This window comes from Pezoporus flaviventris, unplaced genomic scaffold (genome assembly GCF_033815535.1).
Source record: "Pezoporus flaviventris isolate CSIRO_AGI_PZ_B2104156 unplaced genomic scaffold, CSIRO_AGI_Pfla_v1 ptg000031l, whole genome shotgun sequence".
NCBI lineage: Eukaryota > Metazoa > Chordata > Aves > Psittaciformes > Psittacidae > Pezoporus > Pezoporus flaviventris.
This window is the reverse complement of record NW_026892579.1, coordinates 64,766,337-64,794,271: the sequence shown is the minus strand read 5'-3', so window position 1 is coordinate 64,794,271 and position 27,935 is coordinate 64,766,337. Positions and strand designations below refer to the sequence as shown.

General features: G+C 43.6%; 2 long non-coding RNA genes across 3 annotated transcripts in view; one reads left to right on the top strand and one right to left on the bottom strand.

The window, feature by feature from the left end:
* Positions 1–1,924, top strand: part of LOC133273305 (uncharacterized) — a 48,373-nt gene extending 46,449 nt beyond the window's left edge. For both annotated transcript variants that reach the window (XR_009744727.1, XR_009744728.1), the window contains exons 3-4: positions 1,038–1,187; positions 1,615–1,924. This is a non-coding gene — a long non-coding RNA (uncharacterized LOC133273305). The remainder of the gene's footprint in view (positions 1–1,037; positions 1,188–1,614) is intronic.
* LOC133273308 (uncharacterized) overlaps positions 1–27,935 on the bottom strand; it is a 343,156-nt gene that overhangs the window by 29,727 nt on the left and 285,494 nt on the right. The window lies entirely within an intron of this gene.

Genomic DNA, 27,935 nt, shown 5'->3' with positions numbered 1-27,935 from the left:
GCTGTAATGTCCACTACTGTAACCTCTTCAAAGCAGCTTAACAGCAACAAGAATAAATGACAGCCGTAAGATATAGCAGCAGCAGAAGAAATACTAGGAGTGCAAGAAGCCTGGAAAAGCTCTTCTGTCATTAATGACCTTAAAGGTCTTTTCCAACCTAGTTGGTTCTGTGATTCTATGGGAGAAACTTGGAGCTGACGTAGCTACCGCCTGTCTCGCCGGGCTGCGACCAGTAGATGCCACTGCAGCCTTACTAACCGGGACCACCGCTACATGGACACAAGTGAATGCACCCGGAGCATCGGAAGGGGACATCTGGTGGCCTCAAGCGTGTTAGCTGATGGTAGCGTGCGCCACGGCACCTGATGCTAGGGGTGTGCAGGATACAAACGAGTGAAACCACCTTATGTACACATCTGCATGACTAATTCTTGGGGCAGACAACACGCTTCTGATTTAGGGCTCTGAGGAAAGCTTGCCTTTCCTGCCCGAATTTCCTCCTTGCCCTTGGTTGCTATACAGAAGTGAGATCCACGATGGTATTTCTGCCCCCATCAAGGAGTGGGGTTTATATTTCTTTCCAGGTTATTATTGGTTTGAGCCCAGCAAGCACTGAAGGTTTTTGCCATGGTAGGTGTGCTTGGCATCACATTCAGGATTTAATAAACACCAGGTATTGCATTTCATTAACTAGTGTGAGCAACCTGTATTGGGCCTTTTTAAAGTCAAAGTGTGGAACCTGTTGCTCATGTAAAACATATCCCTATAAGAGGCCTGAAATTGCTGGGAGACAACTCTTCAGAGAGGGTGTCTGGGATTAGGACCAGTGCAGCTGCACTGTACAGATGGCAGAAGAGCTTGAGGATGTGGTGGTTTCAGGTTTATGTCATTCATTCTTTAGTGTGGCATTTATTAAGGGTGAAGGAGGAGTTTGTTGTACTCATCTCTGGTTGGGGTGTTACAAGCCAGCAGATGCTATTCCAGCTAATTCCCTTCAGATGGAAAATGCCGCCTTCTTGTCTTCTTATCTCTACCAGGCAAGTGTGTGCAGGGGTTTTGTGGCTGCTTGTTCAGGAGCAATGCTCTGAGCACCTGTAATGTGTTTGGGTAGACCTCAAGGAGCACACCATCAGTGGATTCCCTTTTCTTTGCTGACTTCCTCTTAACAGGAGCCCTTATTCCTAAGGGTAAGATTATGTATTCTGGATTAGTTTTGCAAAGCACTGAAGTTTTAAGCTTGACTTATGGGTATAAATGGTCCTGTTGAACATGTTCCTTTGTGCTTTGGCCTGGTACAGACTCTTTACTGGGCCTTCATGGATCAAACAATGAGTGACCTTTGCTGTCACTGGAAAGGTGGGCTGTTATTTTTGCTAAAGAATACCACAGTTTGGACAGTGCAGAACCCTCATGATTTGACATAGATGCATGCTCATCCTAGCAAATACACTCCCTTTACCATTAAGTAAGCTCCCTCTGTCAAGCCTTGGAGATCTCCAGCTGTGAGCTGTACCTTCCCCTGAATTAAATCCCACCTCTATATTTTGACTGTAGCAAAGTAGCTCTGCCCAGATTCATTGTTTTGTCGCTTTGCTTTTGATTTGTCATTTGGAGCCCTTGTGTTGCATGCAGGTCCCCCCGTGCAGCTGAAAGGCAGCTACACCTTGATGAAGTGGAAGGTGAGATTGACGAGTCATTGCATGAAAAGAAGAAACTAACCTGAAAACCACAAAACATCAGAAGAACTGGATCAGGAGCTGTCTTTCAAGGGTTTCATTAAACCGAGTTGGAGTTAGAGCCTTCTAAAAGAAAGCACATGAATGCATTTAACAAAGGAAGAGTTTAAGAAAAGCGCTTGAAGTGGAGCTGGTTTCTAATAGATGGATCTTGAAAATCCTTTGTGTCGGTGTGTGGGTTTTTCTAAACTGATTACACTCCTGTGGTTGTGTCTGTAATTTAATTATCTTTGCACTCAATCAGAACAAGTTAATTAAAAGTCTCTTCTTTTGTTAGCTGAAACCTATTAGTTTTTCCTACACGGAACTCCATGGCTTTTGTTTGCTCCTCTTGTCCTGGGCTGTTTTTGTTCAGCGCAGCTGTGCTTTCTATTGCATAACAACTTAATATAGCTGGCTTTATAGCTCTTCCTTTTTATAGGCTGGGCAAAATTACCTCCAGGGAATTGCAAATGTAGGTCAGTAGTGTAAAAACACAAGTCCCACTCCTATATTAAAGTTTGCTCCTAAGTGGCCAATCCGTTTTGCTTCCAGTCCCTCCAGCAGGTTGTATTGCAGGCGCTTTGATGTCAGAAGGCTAAATGTGTGTGCAGGGAAATTGCTGGGCTTTCAAGCATGGTCCTGGGAGCCTGGGTTTGGAAATCATACTTTGTTTATAACCAGAAAGCTTTTTAGTTTAGCAAGCTCTTGGGAGATGAGCTTAACCTTGGGCTACGGTAATGTCAGGACTGAACAGGGCCGGGCAGAGTTCGTGTTTAGATTGGCGACAGCCTATCCTTCGGAGCTGCATGACTCAGTAGCTGACACACTTCCTTCTGGGTATGAATGCCACAGCACGTTGGTAGGAGGTGCTGCCTTGCTCCATGAGTCACTCAATCCAAAGCACCGAATTTTTCCTGGGCATTAAAGATCACTTGGCTCCCTTAGCAAGAGCACGGCTTTGCCTGGCTGTTCTGACTAACTCGTCAGCTCCCTCCCCATGCAGTCCCCTCCTCGGCAGTCCAGTTCAAGGGTCAGTGTTCTTTTCATTTCTGCTGAAGTGCTGCAGATCCAGGATGTTGGTACAACATTGCTGGTCCTTTTTACTACTGGGGCAATCCATGTGTTTTTACAGCTGTGCAGCTAGAAGGCTGAATGATCAGGTAATACAAACTGGGTAATTTCTTTTGATCGTCAGCATACACGGCCAGGGATCTTGTGCCTTCTGTGAGTTTCTTTTCCCTTCCTAAGAAAAGTACTTGGAGTGAAATCCACCAACATTAAGGAGCAAGGGGCTTCCCCTTCCCCACAGGAGAGCATGGAGGGGCTTTGAGCTTTGCGGGTTCCCAAGGTCCTGCACAATCTTGTGACAGTGGTATAACATATATGTATGGATACATATATATATACACACCTATATATAGAGGTATATCTATAACATATAACGTAACATATTATATATGTTATGTTCTGTATATAACATGTTATACATGAACGTGTTATACAGAACATGTTATGTTCTGTATGTATAACGTATAACAACATTATATATGTTATGTTCTGTATATCTATAGCATAACATATATCTATAACATATCTATATATAGATATAACGTATCTATAACATATTTATGTCTCCTTCTGTATCTGTTTGACAGAGTGAACTCCTCTCTGTGTCCCAGTGAATGGCAGGGTGTATATCCTGCCATAAGAGAGTCAAACATTGGTGTTACAACTAGCAGGCTCACCACGTGCCAAGGCTACTGTGACTCGAGAATGTTTAAGCACCTTTGTGCTAGAATGCTGTTGCTGTGCAACTGCTTTAAACTTGACTAGAGATGCTCGTAGTCAGTTTACACTATGGGGCAGGTAGCTCTCCTTTTTGATCCATACTGACCAACAGGACTTTCCTGCTTCTATAAACTGCAGGCTCTGAACTGATGAGGATGGAAGAGGGGGAAAAACAGACATGAAAACCAGGAAGTCATTCTCCCAGGGCTCTGGACAGCTCTCTGGGTCTTCGACTACTATAACTTGCTATCCATGTGGATTCTTGGAGACTTTTAGAGAGGTCTTTTCCAGCAAGTTTCATATGTTAATCATAAAGCTTTTTAACAGCTCATTGTGTATTACACTGTGCTGGCTCTGACTTGTGTTCGATCTGGAAGTCTTTTGGGGTACCCAAGTATGAAAGAAATATCTGTCTTTTAGGGAGGAGTAGAGGCTGCATTTCTAGATGAATATTCCCTATTCAGATGGGATATTTACGAATTACCTTTACAAATGCCTGATTCTCATAACATGTTTTTTAAGTGTCTTTCCCAAAAGCCCTAGTTCAGTGCCTATTGGAATCTTAGTTTATTGAGCTGATGGCCCATTTTTGTCTGGTGTCAGGGAAGGGTCTTGGTCAAGTCTCCAGCCCAGAGATAAACAGGAACTTTCCTTTTAAATCTATTGTTCCAACTTCAATTTCAACCCCCAAACTTGGTTGCAAAGGAAGTGCCTTCCTGGAAAAAGTAAACTGTGGAGCTTTAGCTGTCGTAATCCTTCCCTGGAATTTCTCTGGGAATGAAGGTGATTGTTATTGCAGCGTTTGAAATCTTTGAGCATATTGTAATCATTCTTAACAGGTTTTGAAAGGTTACTCAGTAGCCATGTGTTACTCAGTGTATATGTGTTTAATCAGTGTTCTTAAGGGCTCAGTTCCATTTCTAGGATGAGAGGTTAGGAGTTAGTAAGTCTTTTGACAGCAACAGGAGTCTTGTCTTAACCCACTTACCTGGAAAGCTCGAGGGTCTCTGATGCGGGATTGCTTTTAAGTGGATCCTTGCAATAAGATTTGCAGCTCACTGCTGCCATGCTGTGCTGCTCTGACCTCCCTTTAAGGACCTCATCCGAACCCAGTTGTGAATTACACAGAAAGTCTCCCATTGATGTTGTGCTTCAGAACAGATCCTACAAGGAACTGCAGAGGAAGCGATAACATAGTGGTGGGTCATGTGTCTTGTGTCTGCAGTGCTGGGGAGCTGATGTCATGTTTATTAGAAGCCAAGATCAGAGTTCACAGGCTCAGGAAATGTCTGCAGAGTTTAGGAATGGTTTGTAACTTCGATCCCAATGACAGGTTTATTTGGCACTTTTTGATAAGTGGCCTGTTTGAAATTTCCTCTCCAAGTAAGCAATTTGTAATTCCCACTTGAAAGGGCTACTGGGGGGGGGATGGTGATGGGGCCATATTTGAAAACCATTTATGGTTACTAACATCCTGGCATCTGTCATCCAGGAGTCCTGGGCCTTTATTGTTTTGATCTGCCCAAAATGACTTCTTTATATAGAAACTGGGAAAGCTCTCGGTGTCCTGAGTGCAGATAAAAGTATTTATGGTCTCTTAAAACATATAAATAGGGTTGGTGACTAAGCTAAAGGATCCTTAGGAGTCATTCTGCTTCTTTTGTGATGGGATTTGTTCAGTTATTTTGATCACCTTGTCTCATGCAACCTTACAGTGCAGCTTTCTCTGTGCCTTGCCAAAGTACTGTCATTGTGACACTTCAAACCATTGCACTGATTCACAATCCTCTTATCCTGAGCCCAGCTTCTTTCTTAAGCCACAGGGTAGTCATTGCAGGTGTTGGAGGTTTCTTCCATTGACGACTTCCATTGGCTGCTGAAGAAAGTTGGAGAAACCCTTGCTGTAGTGGTGCTGTAGCTGTGGTACTCTGAGGATATCAAGGAACCAAAGCTCACTGGGAGAGGTAATGGCTTTTCTTAGACCAGCTTGTGTAGCTGCAAAGAGCAACCAAGCTCAAAACCTCAGGGGATGTGATAAAAGTGAATCTGAGCCCAGAAGTTTGTTTGGTCTTCCTATAAATATGTTGGATAACTCTTGTTTACCTTCCTGAATTGCAACAGACTTGTCAAGCTCTGTCAGTGTCGTCGCGTGCTTTTAGGGTTATAGTTAGATCCTAGAACTAACTAGAACTACAGCAATGCTAAATCCTGATGATAATTGGGATTCATGAGCGTTTATTCATATGTGATTGTGCAGCTGCCTCTCTGAGGCATAGAAGGAGTTTGAGGAACACTGGGCAGCTCCTGCTAGGAATGAACATGGAGAATTTCCCTTTGGCTGCTTTTTGCTTCCTGTTTCCAGCAATCTGATGCAGTAAACCTACACTTGGGTTTCAGGTACACTGGTTTTTACATGAGAATTGGAGCAGGCATTTAGGGAAGCATTACCAGAATGCAGACTCTTCAGAACCGGCACACAGGGACATGGAGGAGCCCAACAAAGCAGCTGTCAACTCCACTGTGTTTAAAGAGGATTAACAGGAGTTAGGTTGTTGCTGGAGTGCGTGGGAGCACCCAGGTCAGGTAGGGGTCTGTAAGTCTCTTCTAGAACCTGAATACTCTTTGTATTTGTGTCTAACACAAATAAATCCCAGATTCCTGTGTCACTTGTGTGCTCTTGAAAGCACCTCAGCTCCTTTTTGTGGTAATGTCTACTGGGACAAATGATGTCTTCACTGTTGTGATGCTTTCAAAATCTGGATAGACGGAAGAGACCTGATTTGCCTGAAGATAAGCAGGGAGGATAAGCAGTAAGGCTGAGGGGAGAATCTGGATTCCATTTCCATATTGCTGCTCCATTCACTGGGGCTTGAAGTCACATAGGTTTATCTTGAATACTCACATTTATTTGCTATCATCAGAGCTTTATGTATTGAATATACCCTGGCCTCTGCCCTCATCTGAGGTGAACCAGACAGGATAATTTCAACATTATTTGGATAATCCTAATGTTGATTTTCATAGAATGAATCCCAGACTGGTTTGGGTTGGAAGCAACCTTAAGGCTCATCCAGTTCCAACCCCCTGCCACAGGCAGGGACACCTTCCATTAGAGCAGGTTGCTCCAAGCCCCTGTGTCCAACCTGGCCTTGAACTCTGCCAGGGATGGGGCAGCCACAGCTTCTCTGGGCACCCTGTGCCAGTGCCTCAGCACCCTCACAGGGAAGAATTTCATCCTTATATCTAATCTAAATCTTCCTTCCTTCCTTCCTGTTCAGACCTTTAATGATGTATTCATGATGATGTCCCCAGAATCACAGGGCAGAACTCGTAATGCAGTTAAGTGTTACAAGTTGAGCCTAGTTCCTGCCAGCAGAGGACATTGTTGTTCAATAAATTCTTGGCACTTGCTGTGGATCTTTAGCTTGATGTTTCATAGAGTTTTGCTATACTTAGACAATGTTTTACACTTACAAAAGAGCCTGGTTTTGTTGAAGAGGGAAAACTTCTGAGACTTTCGAAACCAAATTGCAACTGAACTATCACCCAGGTCCTGGAGGCACAGTGCTTTTTGCCCTGCCAGTTTGCAGCTAATAAAGCCCTCTTGTAGGAGTGCTTTTGACTGGCACTGTTCCTCCAAAAGTTATGTGTGTTGGATAAGCAATCAGCAGGAGGAATTGAAACCCAAGGCAATGTTGTGTGTCTGTTACTAGCAGAACTTTCACCTCACAGGAGGGATAAGCAGGAAACACGGCAGAGAATGAAATTAAGGAGGGATTAAAACATGGCTTTCAGAAAAGGGAATTTGTGTGAGGGTACCTCTCGATGGTAGCATTGGACTAATGCTGCCACAGAGAGATCGGGGGAAAAACTGGGTTTGTTCAGCCATTCCATGTTATCAGGTGTGGAGGTGGGAGCTGGGGAATCAGCCTGTTAACGTAAAGCAGTCTTCATTGGGCCAGTGAGAAATGGGAGTCCCTACAGACAGAGAGTCATGCACACAACAGGGTGAGTTGCTCTGAGGTGCTGATGGACCTGGAAAACAGTCCTTATTTATGTGTCATTAGCTGTACTCTGTACTGATGACATATGTCCAGTCAAGTGTCTTCTATAGGAGGTGAGCCTCGTGACTTAGAGAACTGTCAAGGGGCATAAATGTCTTGTTTGCCAAAGCCCAACAAGCCAGCACCCAAAATCCCACCTCCCTCCAAGGGAAAAAATAGAGATTTAGCTTCTTTGGTTTTTGAGAATTCACTTCAATTTTGTTAAACTGTTTGCTAAATAAAAGTAATATGAAAGCTAAATACTTGATGCTTTAAAAATGTTTCTGATGTTCACTACAGTAGAACAATCCTTTAATTCACTGTGAAGGTTTAAAGTGAAGATGGGAAGGAAGCTTTTAAGCTGACTTTGATTGAAATGTTTTTTGACTTCTGAGACTGTTTGGCCAACAGGGAGGATTCAACTCTTTGATACTGAGCCAGTGACCATACTCCTTGTCCTGCTTCTCCTTCAGCACTTGTAATGCCTGCCATCATCCATTACTTTGTTCCTAATGAGTACTTGAATGAAAACTGCCTTGATACCACTGCAACCCCCAAACTGTGGCTTCCTATCCCAAGCATGCAACCAGAGCAATGCTGTTTCCGTCTCTTGCGCGTTAGGAACGTTATTCTGCCTCAGTGCTGTTAAAGAGGATTACAGCGGGACTGGGATGTGTTTGACAGGCTTTGCTCTATCAGCTTCAGTTGCACCATATTTATATTAGCTGAGGATGTGGCTTTGGGGTTTGATTTCAGTTGTTGGTTAAGTCAGGAAGCCCAAGTTTCTCTGCTGTGATGCCCTTTTTTTTATTTGCATGGAATCCGCTTTTAAATGAGCATAAGAGCCTGAATACTCTTCTGATGGATTAGTTCTCCTTTGGGATTTTGTGGCCAGATGCCTCCTGAATGCTGCCAAAGCCAATTGTTTGCTTTCTTTAAAAAGAAGTAGTATTAGTTGATACCTGCGGGATGATGGGTGAATTCCTCAGTGAGATTGATCTTCCCTTTTTCCTGCAAGGAAAGAGGCAGGCACACTGGGGCTGGTTGTTGGTACAGACTGGTAGCACTGGTATCAGGGACACTGACCATTTGCAGTAACCTAGGGTTTAGCCTCAAACGTGTATCGAGACAAAGTGTTGGAGATAGGTCTTTAAGCAGAAAAATATCACAGTATCACAGTATGCTAGAGATTGGAAGGGACCTCGAAAGATCATCTAGTCCAATCCCCCTGCCGGAGCAGGAACACCTAGATAATGTTACACAGGAATGCGTCCAGGCGGGTTTTGAATGTCTCCAGGGAAGGAGACTCCACAACCTCCCTGGGCAGCCCGTTCCAGTGTTCCGTCACCCTCACTGAGAAGAAGTTTCTTCTCAAGTTTAAGTGGAACCTCTTGTGTTCCAGTTTGTACCCATTACCCCTTGTCCTATCATTGTTTGCCACTGAGTAGAGCCTGGCTCCATCCTCGTGACACTCCCCTTTATGTATTTATATACACTAATAAGGTCACCCCTCAGTCTCCTCTTCTCCAAACTAGAGAGACCCAGCTCCCTCAGTCTTTCCTCATAAGGGAGATGCTCCACTCCCTTAATCATCTTAGTTGCCCTGCGCTGGACTCTCTCCAGCAGCTCCCTGTCCTTCTTGAACTGAGGGGCCCAGAACTGGACACAATATTCCAGATGCGGTCTCACCAGGGCAGAGTAGAGGGGAAGGAGGACCTCTCTCGACCTACTAACCACCGCCCTTCTAATACACCCCAGGATGCCATTGGCCTTCTTAGCCACAAGGACACAGTGTTGGCTCATGGTCATCCTGTCGTCCACTAGGACCCCCAGGTCCCTCTCCCCTACACTGCTCTCTAACAGGTCATTCCCCAACCTATACTGGAACCTGGGGTTGTTCCTGCCCAGATGCAGGACTCTACACTTTCCCTTGTTATATTTCATCAAGTTACTCCCTGCCCAACTCTCCAGCCTGTCCAGGTCTTGCTGGATGGCAGCACAGCCTTCTGGCGTGTCAGCCACTCCTCCCAGCTTAGTGTCATCAGCAAACTTGCTGATAGTACACTCAATTCCCTCATCTAAATCATTGATGAATATATTAAATAATACTGGTCCCAGTACTGACCCTTGCGGCACTCCACTAGTTACAGGCCTCCAACAAAAATCTGATGGCTAAAAAGAAAAAGCCTGAATCTCTTTTCACAGAGGAAAAGAATATCACAGGCTTAGAAGGAAAGATGTGGGAAGCTTCATTCTTTGTAGTTTCCCTTACCCCCCCCGAAGTTCAAGAGGTTTGCAAAACCTCAGGTTCCACAAAACATGACCATCCCTAATTATAAGGTCAAAGTATTAACGTTGCAAATAGCAGTAGGAAGTGTGAGGAGGAAGCACTCCCCCTGTCAATAAATATAGCAAAACGCAAGTTTGCATTAGGAAGCATGAAGTCCCATGAGTCTGGGTGTCCTCTGAAGTGATTGCTTCCACTGGTGGGTGGTCAGCTTCCTATTTATTCAGAAACACTGCAGTAGCTGTGGGAGGGAGAGAGATGTGTTGGTGTGTGTGGCCTCCTCAGCTGAACCTCAGGGACTGGCAGGCAGGAAAAAGCAACGTGTTCCCTTCTCACTGTTTCTTCAGGGTTGGTTTTAGCACAAGCCAGGCAATGCCCAAGGAAGAAAGAGGGCACTCGAGACTGAAAGCAGAAATCAGCAGCTGCTGCTGTGCTGCTTTTAGGGTGGGAGCCACCGGCTTTGGGACCTCCTGTGTTCTACAGGTAGCAGGGCTGATGTGGCCCCTCTCTTGGGCAGAGCCCCAGCTGAAGTCAGTAGGGCTCAGCTGGTTAGGTATGGGTTTGGAGAGGTTGGAATGGATGTTGTAGCTGTGTGATGGGGAAGAATTGAAACTCCTCAGGTTGATTTACTAAAACTTTGTTATGTCACAGGGACTGGGTCGTGCCTATCCTTGCATGGTTAAGATGGGAGAATGCAGAAGGTTCTTGAAATCCCAGTGTCCTTTCCTGGCTGAGTGGTTTAATGAGGGGGCAAAGGCACAGGTTGGTTCTTGCTTCCAGCATGGGTTGGAAGTGGCAAGTTACAGATGAGAGACACTTACTTTTGATGATACTGGTGTGTTCTCCCTGTTCCCTGGAAAGGGATAGAAGGCATATTAGTACCTGATCAAGCTTAAAAGACTGGTTAAGAACCAGTCTTAAGCTTCTTAAGCTTATGCACCTATCTCAATACACAATTGAAAGGTTCTTACACTCTTGACTAAGCAGATATAATCTACATTACAGTTTACATGTATAAAACAGCTGGGGAGGGGATGTCAGAGAAAGCAGAAAAAGTATTTGTCTCTTCCATGTTCCTAAAGCTATTTACCCCAAGGAACTGGCCCATAGTTGAAACATTCATTTGCTTAATGATTCCATTTAGCTTTGTCTTGCAGGTCTGTCTAGGCTCTCTCTTTCTGTGTGAGGCTCCCACATCTGGCTCCTCTGTCCTGCTCTCCCATTGTACTACAGACAGCATGTACATTTTAAGCATCTCGGCTTTCCTCCAAATTCCCCAGCTGCCTCTGCTTCCCACCATCCACATCTGGCATTTGTTAGTGGCAATCCATGGCATCACAGATCTGTCTATCCACAAATGTGGTCTTGTGCTATGGCTGTGTCCTGTTGGGTGACTTGGTCTGTAAGACACATCCCTGTTGTGATCTGAGGTGGCTGATGCGAACAGCACAAAGTCCCCTTCTTGTGACTTAAAATGGTTTTTGTTTGAGAAATGAGATAAACCAGCTGTAAAAAGCTTAAAAATAACAGAATCATCAAATCACAGAATGGTTTGGATTGGAAAGGACCTTAAGATCCATCCAGTTCCAACCCACTGCCATGGGCAGGGACATATCACACTAGACCATATTGCCCAAGGCTCTGTCCAACCTGGCCTTGAACACTGACAGGGATGGAGCATTTGCCACTTCTTTGGGCACCCTGTGCCAGCACCTCAGCACCCTGACAGTAAAGAACTTCTTCCTTATATCTAACCTGAACTTCCCCTGTTTCAGTGTGAACCCGTTACCCCTTGTCCTATCACTACAGTCCCTAATGAAAAGTCCTTCGCCAGCATCTTTGTAGCCCGCTTCAGACACTGGAAGGCTGCTCTGAGGTCTCCATGCAGCCTTCTCTTCTCCAGGCTGAACAGCCCCAACTTTCTCAGCCTATCTTCATATGGGAGGTGCTCCGGCCCCTGACCATACTCATGGCCTCCTCTGGGCTTGTTCCAACAGCTCCATGTCCCTGTCATGTTGAGGACACCAGATGATGGTCAAATACAAGTTAAGAAGGTGCTGCGTTTTAACACGAAGCTTCAGTTTTTCAAATGACAATCTCTCTCTGCATTATGTACAGGTGACTTCATACACTTGTGTGATCATTTTACATCAGAGGATTCAATGTTGGAGTTCCTTAATTGCTCATGTAGATGAGTAACTCTCTTGCATGTTCATGTACCAGTGCGAAAGGGGGACAGACAAAGCTGACTTTGTGCCAACTCAGTTGAAAACCAGCCCCTTCGTGTGAGCTGCTTGGGAATTTGCTTTGGGAAGTGACTTGAAGTAGCTTCATCTCTGGTATTGCTAAACTTCAGCCTTCTGCAAGCAGCCTCTTGTGATGGGGCCGTCTTTTCCTTTTGTTTATACACAAGGTTAACATATTTGTTCTTGTTCTTTAGCAGAGAACAACAGAATTGTTTTGGTGTTAGCGCATATGTGGAGTTAAAAATGGATGTCTGCATAGAATGTGGATGTGTGTGGATGGATGTGTCAGTGTTTTAGAGGAATATTGGAAGCAGCTGTGGGTGGAAGGGAAACAAAGCCATGGGTTTGGGAGCCAAACAATTAACATAGGAGTGGAATACTGTAGTTACATCAGTCTTGCTTTAAAAAGCCAGAATTTCTCCCTTATTCCCCAATGTACATTATTAATTCTCTTGGCATGTAACATAGCAAAATGACTGCGTTTATGAACTTGACTACTTCTTTTAACAAGTTCCAATAACTGCTTCCTAAACCTTGTGTTTTTATATCAATTACATACAGTAAGCATTGAAATCAACCAAAGAGAGCTGCGGAGGCCAAGAAGGGTTATTTATGTTAAATGAGGATTGCCAACTGCCAAAAGTAAAATGTGGATATAATTTTATAACACCATTTTATAATTAAAGGCATAAGTGAGGTTTCCTGCTATTGTTTAAAAATGTGTCACAATAAATTTAAATCAAGGATGAAGGCACAGCACAGGCTACTAAAGAACACAGCAAGACAACAAAGATGGTACAGCGAACATGTCTGCTGCAGGAGAAAAACATGTGCTAACAATTTTGGTGAAATAATTATATTTATTGCATATAGATTCTGTTTTAGGAACTATAACCACTTAGAAACTGTTTTCATTCATGTCAGATTGAGGTTAATTTGTTGTTACTGTATGGCTATAGATAGATTCTACTGTCGGAGAAATGGAGTATGTTGCTTTAGTGATAAGGCAGTCTTCTGGCCAAAGCAGATTCTTTTGCAAAGGCCAAGAAATCCAAAAGAAGTTGATAATTTTGGCTAATATTTATGTGTCCACAGCATTTTAGAGTTAATATTGTATCAATAAAGAGAATAAGGCTTTTGGAAGGAAGTACCCACTGGCTAGATTTAGGAAAATAATTCAGCACAGGCTTAACTTCAACAGTGTTGATTTTAATAGGAAGCTTAGGGACTTCTGTAGGGATTCTGTCTTTGCTTGGTTTCGAGCTAACTTGAAGAAGTAACTTCAAATTGTCAAAGTGAACAGGAACAATAATAGCCCTTAGTTTTAATTTACTCGTTGTCTGAATATGTCATTTTGCTACTGTAGTGTCAAAGCTATTCAGCAGATTTTAGGGGTGACCCTTTCAAGCCTCTTGGCGGCTGCTAATAGTGCCCTTTCCCCAGAAAGAAGTGCTTTAATTCACATGCATTCGTAAGAGTTAATCGCTAGAACATTCCTGACTTTGGTAAGTCATGTTCATGGAATAGGTAAGTAATTTCCAATGTATCATTTCATACATTGCTCTGCTAATGTAACCCATGTGTTTCATATCAGCACCGAAGGGACATTAATCAGTGCACACCACTTCTGCCAGACGTACTCTGTGCAAAGTCCCTGGTTACATCTCAAATGTCAATATGTGGAAAAAGATGAATAATAAAATGCAATAGATATCATTTGTTACACATGCCATTTGGAAGTTCATTGTAAAATAGAGCCCATAGTAAGAGCTGAGGGTAATATAACATTAAAGTTACGCAGTTAAGCTCTCGGAGGTAAGAAATGCCACAGTCAGGCGTGTGGTTGTAATTCTGCTGCCTTGTGCACATGCATTAGTATCCTGTGGACTTTAGCTATAGGATCAGAGGTTATTTCTCCAGTGACACAGTATTTTTTCCAAGCTGGAAAAAGCTTGAAAGCTGCACAATGCAGGAGCCATTCATGTTCCTATGAATTCCACCTCATGCCTAGTAAACTAAAGCCAAAATGTGTGTTAAAGTTATGCATCACTCTTGAAATTAGGGATGCTGGGATGGAAGCAACTGTATAATCCCAGTGTAAGAGGTCACTGTAGCCACTGGGCTAATAAATGCTGATAAATGTTCTCATTAGTGACACTAATTCCAACTTAATTTATTAGTCATTTGAGGCAGAGTTCTTTAAAGGCTGATTTCCTCCTCCCTGTCCCTGGGGGGGGAAGAAGTGGTGCAACGAAGAGATTGTGAGGCAAGGAGAAGTGAAATGGCATGGCAGGGACAAGGAGGAAGAGGAGGTGCTGGGACAGAAGGGGCTGGGAGATACATCCACAATGCAGTAAATAATAACCCTAAACCACCCAGATCTGATCTAAAAACCTCTGACAGGTGATTTCACATCTTCTCATAATCTTTTTGACATCTCAGCTGAATTCATTGTGTTTTTAAACTTAGCCCTTTACTGTTTTGTCCATGGGGGAGGAAGAGAACAAATAATTGATTCTCCCCTACCAAATTTGGAGTCCAGCACGTTGTCCTCTTCTTTTCCCTCTTTCTACTCTCCAAATCTTATGATTTACTAAAATTACCCATTATTCCTGATGATTTATGGTTTTCCAAAGGTGTCTAACAGGTCTCTGAACTCATTGTTTTCCTGGCTTCTCCAGCTGAGCAATGTAACTTTACATTCTGATTTTGTCCTCACAGTACTTGCACTTTTGGTAGCTTGGTATCACCCTTTTTTTGTTTTAATTAAACTCTCTCTCTAAAGCACTTTAAATACTTCTGAATCATAGAATCATAGAATAGTTAGGGTTGGAAAGGACCTTAAGATCATCTAGTTCCAACCCCCCCTGCCATGGGCAGGGACACCTCACACTAAACACTAAAGGGACACTTCACACTAAATACTATTGCCCTGTGCTAGATGTGTGCAGGATGAAGACCTTAGTGAATATGTTCTCTGAGTCTCCCAGTGAATGTTTAACAGTGACTCCTTGAATGCAGCTTTTCAACCACTTGTTTTGCTACTTAGAATCCCAGCCTGGTTTCGGTTGGAAGGGACCTTAAAGCTCATCAGTTCCAACCCCCTGCAATGGGCAGGGACACCTTCCACTTGAGCAGGTTGCCCCAAGCCCTGTCCAGCCTGGCCTTGAACACTGCCAGGGATGGGGCAGCCACAGCATCTCTGGGCACCCTGTGCCAGTGCCTCAGCACCCTCATAAGGGAGAACTTTTCTGAGCTAAATGTTTCCAGAGTATTCCCTATCTCTTAAAAATCAGTAAAATGACGCTTTCTGGTGTCTTGGAGTTCCGTAAGTGCCTTCAGTGATGTCCATTGGTTACTCTACATAACCAGGAATGGCTCAGTGTCCTTCATTTGGCTTCTTCAATGCTCTGAAGTTATCCTGTATGGCTGATGTGCGCATATTTAACTATTCCAAATATATTTTAACAATTTTCCCTATAGTCTGGTCTGTGCACTTACTGTATTGCTATTAAGTTCAGCTTTAAGTATCTGATCTCAATTAACCCCCTTTAAAACCTGAAGGATGAAAGGCCGTGTTTAAGCCTTCTAGATGTTATCGATGATGAGGAAAAGCATCACAAATGCCCTCTCCTGTTAAGCAGTTCACTATCGATAGCCTGAGAAGGCAAACATGGAAATGTCTTGGACCATTTAGAGAAAAAGACTCTGCTACTGTGGGGGGGTTTCTGCTGCCAGAAAGCTCACATATTTGTGGATTACTCAATGTGCAAGCAGATGACTGAGCTGAAATCACAGCCTCCTGCGTTTAACAGCAGCAGGAAGCATTTTGTTGTGCTACTTCCCTGGGTGCTCTCTAATGACAAAAAAATTGCACATTTCTGTCTGGTGAAATTCAGTCAGAATCCTTGGTAGCTGGACAGAAATCAGGCTCGACAGAGCTGCTTAACGTGGTTTGCATTACATACGAGCTGCAGATACTGCCTTGAGGAGAGCATGCACACGGAATATTTTGTCTTAATTGACTCCAGTCTGTGTCACCAAGAGGTTTCTAATCTCTGTCCTCTAAGTTAACATGGTAAGAAGAACATAGAAGTTCTCTTTCATGTATCTTTTCCTAGATAGATACAGGAGAATTTTAAGAAACAATAAAGAAAATGCACATTCCAGTGTGTAGACTGAAGTAAAAGGGAGTGTAAGATTCAAATTCTGGGTTTCAAATTGAACATAAAACTAATATCACTCTGCTTAAGCTTAGCATCCTTCTAGGATGGAGCACAGGCATAAATTGGCTTCAAATTGGTCAAGCCTCTGACTTAAAATACATTGACCAGTGGCCAGTAGTATGTTTTGATAGAGTTGGTGAGGCTCATTGTGAATTTTATACCTTCCTGGAAAAGTACATGAAGTATTTGATTCCCAGTCCTTGTTATAGCTGGAAACACTGGAAAGTCTTTACAACTTCTGTCTTTACATAATTTCCATGAGGTAGGAAGCCTCAGTTGCTCAGAAAATGAGGAGATAGAGCACAGAGAAACTAACTTGTATAGGAATCCTGTGACAGAGCAAACCCCTCATCCTGGATTTCAGCAGCTGAATTGTTTTCTGTAGCTTTTGATCTTTCTTTATAAAGTGAGATTAAAAGCCACTTTGGGAGTATGCCAGAGAATAGATGGCAATTCCGAGTCCCCTCTCCATCCAGAAATCATATTCCAGATCATAGAATCATAGAATTGTTAGGGTTGGAAAGGACCTTAAGATCATCCAGTTCCAACCCCCCTGCCATGGGCAGGGACACCTCACACTAAACCATGTCACCCAAGGCCTCGTCCAGCCTGGTCTTGAACACTGCCAGGGATGGAACATTCACAACCTCCCTGGGCAACCCATTCCAGTGCCTCACCACCCTTACAGGAAAGAATTTCCTCCTTATATCCAATCTAAGTTGAATCATTATTATACATTATAATCATTATTATACAACAAACCCCTTTTGAAAATGAAAAAGCCCACTAGTTCTTATTTGTTAGAGATCAGTGTTGCTCTGAGCAGTACTTTGATTGCTCTCTGACTGGCCCTTGGAGCTCTGGCCTATGAGAGGGTGAATAATTCCTGGGCTCCCTGGGGCCTGCTATACATTCTAATTCAGTTGTCATAGCTTTCCTCAACAGCTTGTACAACTCTCCCGTGGGCCTTGTGCATCGTGAGCTTGGTGGCAAAATTGTTAAGTGATGTGGAGCTGGAATTAAGGAAAACCTTCTCAAAAAGCTCTTATGGAACTTGCCTGGTTTCATGGTTCATTAGAAGCTTTAAACTCCTGCCATGCATGCTGAAAGATTTGCTTAAGTCAATGAAAGTCTTTCGAGTGAACCTCATCAGGCAAAATTGGTGGTTCCACTGAGGATCCAGAAGAATATTACCAGTTTCAAACAGCTTTTGCTCTGAGATTTCTTTGATTCATTTGGAGCTGACACAGTAGAGCTGTGGAGCAACCCGAGACAAAATACTTCAGTGATCTACAAAGCAAAACCACAGCGTTTTGTGAAGTTATCATTACAGCTGTGTTGAAAACTAGATGGGTTTTTGAAATGAGAAGGGAAATAGGAAACGAAGGTCTGCAAAATTGCCTCACTGTGATTGCCATAGAGTCATAGAATAGTTAGGGTTGGAAAGGACCTTAAGATCATCCAGTTCCAACCCTGCTGCCATGGGCAGGGACATCTCACACTAAACCATGTCACCCAAGGCTTTGTCCAACCTGACCTGGAACAAAGCCAGAGATGGAGCATTCACAACTTCCCTGGGTAAGTAAGAAGCTTAAACCCTGGAAACGTCACCAACTGCTAGGCTACTTGGAGTAGCCATCATTACTACAGCAATGCATACGACCTCCCAGTCAGAGCCCTCACTGCTGAGCTGGACCCTATGTGAAGAAGTACACAATAGCTTAGTCCTCATCTTGGAAGGTTGATCAGGCATAGGAGAGCTTTTCAAACGAGCTTGAAGGAGCTTTGTGACCCAAACCGTGCCACAATGCAGTCAGAATTTTAAGCTGCTTTGAAAATCTTAGCTGCAGGAGTCTGAAAACATTCAGTAGATACAAAGAAGAGAGCGTGGTCTGAGAAATGGGGGATCAAAATGTACTTTAGAATCATAGACTAGTTTGGGTTGGAAAGGACCTTAAGATCATCCAGTTCCAAACCCCTGCCATGGGCAGGGACACCTTCCACTAGACTATGTTGCTCAAGGCCCTGTCAAGCCTGGCCTTGAACACTGCCAAGGATGGAGCTACTAATGGGCATCCTTGGGTATTTGCTTTAGACCCTACCTTCCAAGATGTTTTTCCATTATATTTTGATTCCAGCTTTCTGAAGATTTCCCATAGGTGCTAATACTGGTGCTTCCATATTATTTTGATTTTAATAATCTGCTTATGTACTCCAAAAAACTGTTCTAGTGCTATGTGGTCCCATTGAGCAGGTTTGCCTAACCTGATATCCATAGCCAACCATACTTGAAGATGCCCGAGATGCCTGTGCAGTTCTTTTCCTTGCGAGGAGACAGTGGTACACACTGAGAGCTTACATCAAACTAGAGATAGCTACTTGTAGAGGAGTATTGGAATGTGAGGCAACTGAATTACACCACCTGTAACACATTGGAGTGGCATTTCCAAATGGTTTACTACTGGCTTTGGCTTTCTTGTGATCTTCTCGGAAGAAAATTATCTTTTCTGTGGAGAAAGCCCATCTTTCAGCTTCCTGCACCTCAATGGGCGCATTTGGAAAGCTGTTTTACACATTTTTGCACATTTGGAAAGCTGTTTTACTCTGGGTATTATTTGTACCTGCAAGATGGTGACAGCTTGCTTCAGTTTGTTTCCTACTCTTCTTGGAATTGCCTGATGTCCCCCCTTTTCCTCCAGTGCCTGAAGCCAAGAAGAACAGCTTGTGGAAGTTTCTGCTGCTTTCTGTTCTTATAAGGGAAATCAGGAAAGGGAAAGCTGCACCACTCAAGATCCCATTTAGAATCTGGATCCCACAGGATTTAACTCTCATCTGGCCAATTTCTTCCTTGAATTATTAGCTACCACCCAGGGAAATAAATGAAGGCATAACTTGGCGCAATGTATCTTACTTAGTGCTTGGAGGACTCTTTCCACCATTGCTAGACATTGCAGAATCACAACTTCTGAACATAAAGCCCTTTCTGATATCACTAGAGCAAAAGGAACGCAGCCTTAAAATCCATATGAAATGAAGCTAATTTCCTCTGAGATGTTAACGTGCTGCACTGATTTCAAGTTAATCAAACCAGATGTTGTCTAAATGCATCAAGCAGGATGTAGAAAATTTGGCTATTTAATGCAGATTCAAAGGCAAATTCCTTATAACCACCACGGAAACCATGGCTGTTTGCTAAGTACTGCGAATTGATGCTGGGCTTTTTAAGTGCCACTTGCTGACTTCTGCATGCTGTTGCCTACATTCTGCAGACTTATTTAAAGCTTACTTAGACAGAGCCACTAAAGATAGTTGGCCAAACCTTGTTTTTGGGGACATAATTAATATATCCTGCCAATTTCTTAAATAGAGGCAGGATCTGATCTAGTTCCTGTGTAGGAGCAAGACACTTTTGCATGTATGTTCCATTCTGGAAGCTTTGCTATTGAATTCAGACATTTTTGCACAAAAGAATGATACAAACAGGATTAAACGGAGGAGTTCAGGTCAGTATTTGATGTTTCTTTTAATCACAGGTTCTTTCAGTCTATATTCCATCAGGCCCGTTTCTAACCCTAAAATTCAGCACTACTTAGAACCAGAAACCAGTTGTCTTACTCGTTCTGATTCAAACAGGTAAAAGCAAGGTTTTTTTTAGTCTATGATATCCATCTGTATGTGTACCTGCCATTGAAGTAGGTAAGTCCAGTTTACGCAATAACAGTTTAGTTTACTCAGTCTGAACCCCCCTCATAAAGTTACTTCTATATGGACTCAAGGGTTGGGTAGAGAACAGTCTTAGGTAGACAGACAGTCACAGTACTTCAACATGTAATACATCTGATCTGCAGTTTTGCATTCTTGTTGAGCTTTACTGCAGTTTGAGTCTGACATGGCCTAATTGAGTAGAATTTGATCTCTAGCAGCAGAACCAAGGAAAACGGAGGAGTTTGGGGAATTCTTGTTTCGAGAATGGAGGCTCCACAACCTCTGTGGACACCTTCTTCCAGTGTGTCATCACTCTCACAGTAAAATGAGTGTTTTGCCTCCAGGCAGATGAAGTTTCCCGTGTTTCAGTTTGTGCCTGATGCCTCTTAGCCTGTCACTGGGCACCAGTGAAAAGAGTCTGGCTCCCATCAGGTATTTGTACCAGGTGATAGATCTCCCTAAACTCCTTTCCTAGGCTAAACAGTCCTAGTTCTCCCTGCCTCTCTGCATGTGAAAGATGCTCCAGACCCTTTGTGGCACGTCATTGGACTTGCAGCAGTGAACCAGTGTTTTTTGTATACTGGAAAGCCCAGAGCTGCTCTACTCAGCCAGTGCTAAGTAGAGAAGAAATACTCCTGAGAATTCCTTTATGTCATCTTCCTTCTGTTACAGCTAAGGACTTTACCCAAGTCTTCTCTTGTATGGATCTGATATTCTTCACTTTGTGTTCTAAGCTGCATTGCTTTGGAACACCATTAAAGACAAGCCAAATTGTAGGAGGTTTTGAAGGACAAACTACAAAATGTCATAGATTTTCTTATTGCTGTATTCCACCAACATATCTCTCTAAGTAGTACTTAATTCTATGTATATATTAATCTAGTATATTAACCTATGGCAGTATTTAATGCTTAATTCCAAGTAGAATTTCTTTTAGGTAAGATAAATGGAGACAACTTCTTGTCAGCTGTGGAATCAAATCCCTTTAATCTGTGTAGACAAGACTTCTGCATCTGGCACAAGAGGGGGTCGGTCAGGTTTTACAGGGTATAGATACACCATAATCAAACATAACTAATGAGTTTCTGTAAACTAGCTATGAAGATGTCTTCCCAGTGGATGTAACCCTTGTTCAGTGAACGCTGTACTCTGTCACAGGCTTTCCAGCCATCTCGGGGCTCTGTGTCATTCGTGGTGTTTTATGCTCCAGATGACTTGAATTTATGACACTGTGGTGAACTCGGTGTCTCTGAGCTTTGGCAATAGGTCTGTGTTTTGGTAGGTAATAGAAGACCCTGGGTCCTGTCTCCCCCCAGCTATGTTGGTGCTCAAGTCCTACTGCTGTCAGTGGTGTTCGCTTACCTGAATTATTCTGAAGATGTAGACTGAAGTCTTTGCCTGTGTGAACCAGTCTCAATATGGACTCTGCCCAATCCTTGTCTAAATGGGAAGTGAGATTATACTCCACATTGGAGCTGCTTGTCGACTGTTTCTTCCTGCACTTGCTTGACTGATAGAAGAAATCAGGTTGGAAGGGCTCTCTGGAGGTCGTCCAGTCCAACCTTTAACCTCATCTTTGTAGAGGAAGGCAAATCCCTTGTTTAAGCTTTCAGCAATAACCGCTTGCAGTTGTTTAGCTCTACATGCCCCTGGGCTCCTGTATTTAAATGTTTAATGTGCACACTTGCTGTATCAGTTCCTTAATGGCAAATTAGGGACTGAATGAATGGATTCCAAACCAAACACAAACCAGACCAGACAAACACACAACCAAGCTTTTACAATGCTTGTATAATCCAGACCACATTTATGAATAAATGGATATGTTCTCTTTGGTGATTTTGATAATACCTTGTACTGAGTAGCAAATCCTAATTATGGTTCTTTGATGCTCTGTTAGCTGGGGCAGAAAAGCAGCTTTCCCCTTGCATCTTTGCAGGTTTCGTTTTCTGGTTTCTAATTCATAATCTGAAAGGAAGATCCATTTTCTTTGTGGAATCATCTACGTGTTGTGAATTTGTGGCTAGGAAATGGAAATGTATTGAAGGAAGAGGCATTTATTTGACTGGGACATTCAAAATGAACAGAAAAGGGGTTTTCCTTTTAGTTTTCTTAACCTTTTCTTTTATATTCTGTGCAAATGACTGAGAAGCTGTGAACCTGGGGAAAGTTCATACAACAGTGATTGACCAGCAGATGGGAGGCCAGGAAGCTGTTCTGTGTCTTGTGTAGCAGTAAGGCTCATAACAACACTGGAAGGTTAAATTATGCAAGGAAATACATATAATCAAATATTTACTGTGAGGGTGGCGAGGCACTGGAATGGGTTGCCCAGGGAAGCTGTGAATGCTCCATCCCTGGCAGTGTTCAAGGCCAGGCTGGACAGAGCCTTGGGTGACATGGTTTAGTGTGAGGTGTCCCTGCCCGTGGCAGGAGGTTGGAACTGGATGATTTTAAGGTCCTTTGCAACCCTAACTATTCTATGATTCTATTTAAAAAAATAAATGAGCCACACTTCCATACAGTGGACCTTTGGAATATCTTTCGGATTATCTTTGAAACTTACTGCCGCTGATCTGTGGTGAAGTTGAGGCGGTATTGAGCCCAAATCACCGTTAGCATTCATGTGCACAACAAGAATACTCAGCATGATTGTAACATAAAGTGACGGTGCTTTTTGAAGGGCTGTGCTGCTCCGTGCTCACAGGCAGGATTAACTCTTATGTTGTCCGTGGCAGCATCCTTGCACCTTCTGGTGAGCAGCCTGGTGGTATGGGTGGTTGTCAGGTCAGAGTGACTGCCTGAGCTTGGGGGTCTACTCCAGCGTGGCACTTCGTGTCCCTGCGTTGTCCTGCTTTTGAAAGCAGGCGTTAAAATCCAGAGTAAAGCAGTAGGTGGCACTGCAGCCTCTCTGTTCTATAGGTAACTTTCCACAGTAATTCCTCCTTGCCAGCTTGCCCTGAACAAGTGTCCGCGTTTCCAAAAATAACAAGGCTGTTTCCAAGCTTTCTTGAGCTATATGCGCGGCTGGTTAGTCATTCACAGTCACCGCTTTGCAAACACTGCGGATGTTTCACACCGGAGCAGCACGTCACAAACGGGAGTTCTGCAGGAATTCCCAAGATCGTGGAAAGGAGTCCCTGAAATGGTTCTTTCTGGCAGCAGGGGCGGCGGGTTTACCTACAGCAGTGACCGCGCTGCAGCACTTAGCCTGCTCTCTAAGCCCTTTCTGGGGTTACAGACTGTGAAGGGGATGGGTAGGACTTGCTGGTAGATGACTTATGTCAGCTGGAGTTGTCTTGCTCCTTTCTGTGCAGCCAAATCCCTTGTATAGGAGGAGAGTGTAGATGAGAGGAATGGCTGTTGTGAATCCATATCCATTGACTCACTGGCTTTGGCTAATGTGTGTGAAATCAAAATTGGGCCCTTGAGCTCATACACCACTGCTGCCATCTTACCCTTCATCTCTTTTGTTTTGCTAGAAGGGCAAGATTTGATTCTACACCAGGCATGAAGCCAGGACCAGTGCGATGCAGCTGTGTATTGTTGAATGAATGAAAAACTTCCATGGGCCTTCAAGGTGAATGATGTAGGAGATAGAAAACAGGGATTCAGTTTTTAAACTACGTATGAGAGCTTAGTGCCTGCCTGGCTCTGTAGGACTGGCTGGAAGTGCCTCAGCTAGAGGCAGTAAAAAGCTCAATAACTGATGAAAAGCCTTTAATGGTGTTTTGGAGTAATTGTCCTTGTGAGGATAGCTGGTTATATCGAAGGGAGCTGTACAACATCAAGGGCCAGGTGTCCTGAGCATCTTCTGGTCATTCATGCAGCCTTTGCTGATGCAAGCCTGCAAACAAGGGTCACTGTTATCATGATCTCACTCTCATGGGGCTGAAGCAGTCCAAGGGTGACTGCACCCAAGTTATATGAAAACTTGTGACAGAGAATAGACTTGAGCCAGGGTTGCGGCACATTCTTGCTCTGGCTGCACCAGTGCCTTTGCTCATGTCCTGCAGGATACTTCCCTTGCTGAAAACTTACATCCAAGCATGTTATGGTTTGGATTTGCTGCTACCGAGCACTGTCTGCTGGAGTCTCCCATGTGACACGTTTATACTAGATCTTCCTATGACTTTGAACTTTGTCCTCTCTTCTTCTCTGATTTCTCCACCAACCTGTCCCATCTGCCTATCACATCTTGGCTCTTGCACCCTAATTCACAAATCCCGTATCACATCTGTTATTCAGAGGTGTATATAAGCACCTGCTTTTGGCAGGTGATTAGAAGCAGCTGGGAATAAAGGAATCACTGAGACATGTTCCTATGCCTGAAGCTTCAGCACCTGAAGATACTGGCTAGGTATGCATCCCATATGCTTGTGATGGCTGTTTCGTTTCCATTCCTGGCATTACAGGGCTCTGAGCTACTTGTTACCCGAAGCGAAGGCACAGTATCAATAACAACAATGATTATTTCAGCTGACTATGCTGCTGCAAATGTGATTGCCACTTTTAATTTGATTTCCCTGACAACCTCAAGGCAGGGTCTGCTTTTCTTTGCTGTCCAAGAACCCATGGTGTGAAGGAAGACCAAAAAATAGGGATGGGAGCAGCACAGGGAAGCTACGAGGCCAGACAGAGCAATGTTAGTGATTTCTTTCCCCCTTTCCCTGCTGCAAAGGCAAGCATTTGATTATGTTTCTCTTTGTTTAGACTTTGTATTGAGAGATCAGTCTAAAAGAGCCTGAATCAATCAGAAAACAAAGAAATGTCATCAAAAGGTTGTATAATGAATTTCAGTTTGGAGCAGCCCCAGTACAAATGGATTGCTTTCAGCCTGGATCTACAAGGGGTGCAGCCTTTCAGGTGCTCAGCTTGGGTCCCTAAACTCACCATGTCGTCAGTGGAGAGCTGGGGCTCCAGCAGTGGATCTTCTTCAGAGGAACCCCAAGGAGCCGTGGGAGATGAGCTTCAATAAGGTACTAAACTGCAGTATGTGATTTCTACCCCAGGGACAGTAAGGAGGTTCTGTCTCCTTCCTCTCTCCTAAGAGATGAGCCTATTTTACTTGTTATCCTGTTTCCTTCCAGCACATTAGTCATGCTGCTGATCCTAATAAAACAGGAGGTACCTAAGGATTGTCTGGTCAGGGACTAATGCTGGCTCTCCAGAAGAACGTGTCCTACTACTATGGGAATACTTCCTAGAGTAAAGAGTTGAGATTTAGGTGCAAAATCAGCCACATAATACTAAGCACAAGACAAAAGTCAGCTCCCCCCTGGGTGTGCTTTGGAAGCAACTTAAATTCCTGCAACTGGATTTTGCACATGTGGGTTAAAGCATGTGTGGAAAGGCCACTGGCTCATGCAGTGTATATACCATCCCCTCTAGCGCGCTTCCCCTTTTAGGCTATAATGTAAATACAGCTGCTGTCACAGGTCAATACAGCCTGTCAGATCTTTGTTACTGTAAAACTACAGTCGTCCAGCATGGGGGTAATGGCCTCTTTCACACACTTGTGTGCATGTTCTCTTTCTCTCCCCCTCTCAAAAAGGGGGGAAAAAAGAGAAGAATTTGGGTGGTCTTAAGCCTATATTCATATAATTCTAAAGCCCAGGAGTCAGAATAGCTCAGAGGCCCTGGGAATCTTTTTAATCTACAGCTGTGCTGTCACAAAGGCATTGCCTTCCTTGAACTTACAACTTAAGGGACTCTTAAATAGAGGTTTCAGGAGCTTCTTGAAATTGTTATTTATTTCTTGACTTTTGTCATGAAAATGCTTGTTTGGCAAAGAGGATGGGTGCTCTGAAACCGCTGCACGGAGTCGTGCGGGGCTGATGGCAGCAAATGATACAGGCTGGGAGCAACTTGGATTCATAGAGCTGTATTTTGGGAAAGTGTGGAAAAGAAGGTGCAGCACGAGAATGTTGGGTCAAAGTTATCACACTGGGAAGTGTGAAGCTGGGAGAAGGGTGGGCTCTCCCCATGTGTGGTAATCAGTTTAGTTTACTTGGTTAAGGTTCCAGTCTGGGCTCAGTTAAGCCAGGAGGATAAAAACCCAATCCTTTCTAATGCTCCCCTTTTAAAAATACACCCTCCCTCCACCAAAGCTTTTGCACATCTCAAAAGGCCAAGCTGAAAATCAGGACTCTGGGGGGGGGGGTGGTGGTTTAGAAAGTTTATATATAAAGGAATCTATATTCCATGTATGAAAAATAACCAGTTTAGAGTTTGTTCAGTGTGTGTGTCAGAAAAACTTCACATTGTAGAGGGTTATCCCTAAAAAAACCATGGAAAGCCTGCGAAATTGGAGAGAATGATGTCCTGAAAAAAACTCTCTTGAAGTGGTAATATGAGCGATTGCAGAGTTTAAATAATCTGAACTTTACATAGGAGGTGACCCTTTATATGGTATTTTAGAGCCATTGAGCACCTTTAGTTCTAAGTGAAGTCAGTGGAAGCTGTGGCTATGCAGTACTCCTGAAACTGGGGCTCAGAAGCCTTATTTGTTCCCCTGTGGTCACAGTTTCTTCTCCAGGAGAGGTTTCAGTACAGTAGCTCAGCAGGGAAAACCTGGGGTTATGATGAGGTTATCTCTTAACCTCTTTGGATTCATCTCTGTTGGGAGGTTAAGAGGAGAGTTACAGCCTGCCAGCCTATGGGGAAGGTATTTCATCATGCCCCAAGGTAATTCCCAAGAGGTTCCATAGTTTCTGGCCCAGGACTAAGATGCATGGCACAGTAGGATTTAAGGGGACATCAGTCTCTGAGCAGGGGAGATGCCTGGATTTTGAAGTAGGAGTAGAAATATCACAACTTGCCTTTATGATCAGGTGTTCATAGTGCTTAGTACTTAGACTTTAGAGAAACAACTGTGGGATGATGTTCATAAGTCTCCTTCATCCTCTGTGCTGGGTTCTGCTGTGGATCCAACTCTGCACACACGCGCACAGCAGCAGAGCTCAGCACGGCAGCGAGTGGTTTCACAATCCTGCCTTTATTTGCTGTGCAATGAGCAAGGAATTTTCTTTTCATGACTCCATCATTCATGACCTGATGTGGCGGCTCCAAGAATCACATAACCTTATCCTGCACTCACGTTAGCATGAATAGTTTAAATCAACATTTCTGGTGGGGGAAACTGTTGTTTGGGAAATGGGGAGCATCCAGGAGGTGCGTCTGTTGGTATGTTTTTCCTGCTGAGTCTCTCCATGGACTCAAATACCTGTCTAAATACAGCTCCCTAACACTGGCTATGCTGTTTCCTTTGGGTGGGCGCTGAGTTCAGATCACTACATCCCACGATACGGTACCAACCTTACATTCTGCTTTAGATTTCTTCAGCAGGAGAGCTCTTGGCTGCATGTGCAGTGGTTCCACTTTCACAAAAGGTGAGATTTAATTCACACTAGGATAAAGCTTGATGTTTTAGTGGGAATGAGGTTCCTAAATATGTGAGAAGGTGGGCATTAGTCGCTTGTCTCCATGTTGCTCCTTACGGCCTCACTGACTGCAGTATAGGACACAGGGATGTTACAATGAGTGACTGTGACAGAAGCAATGTTGATGGTGCATTAGTTTGGAAGAGTGACATTATTATTAATAATAATTATTACTATAGTATTTGGTACAGGGCAGACAGCATTTACAAGTGTGGTCTTGTGGAGACATCAGTATACAGAAGGCGTTCTATTTCGGGTTATCGAGATGATAAAGATGCTTAGGATGTCTGGTGAAGTGTTGTCAGTGTGTGACACTGGCAACTGCTTTTTGTCAGATGAGGATAATAAAGATAACTGTCTTTTGGGTAAATCTGTCTTGGAATTTGACTGTTAAAGCTGTATCACTGCACTCCCATCAGGCAGTAAGGTTGATAGTGGCAAAATCTGATTTTTCCAATATCAACCTTTGTCTGCTAGCAA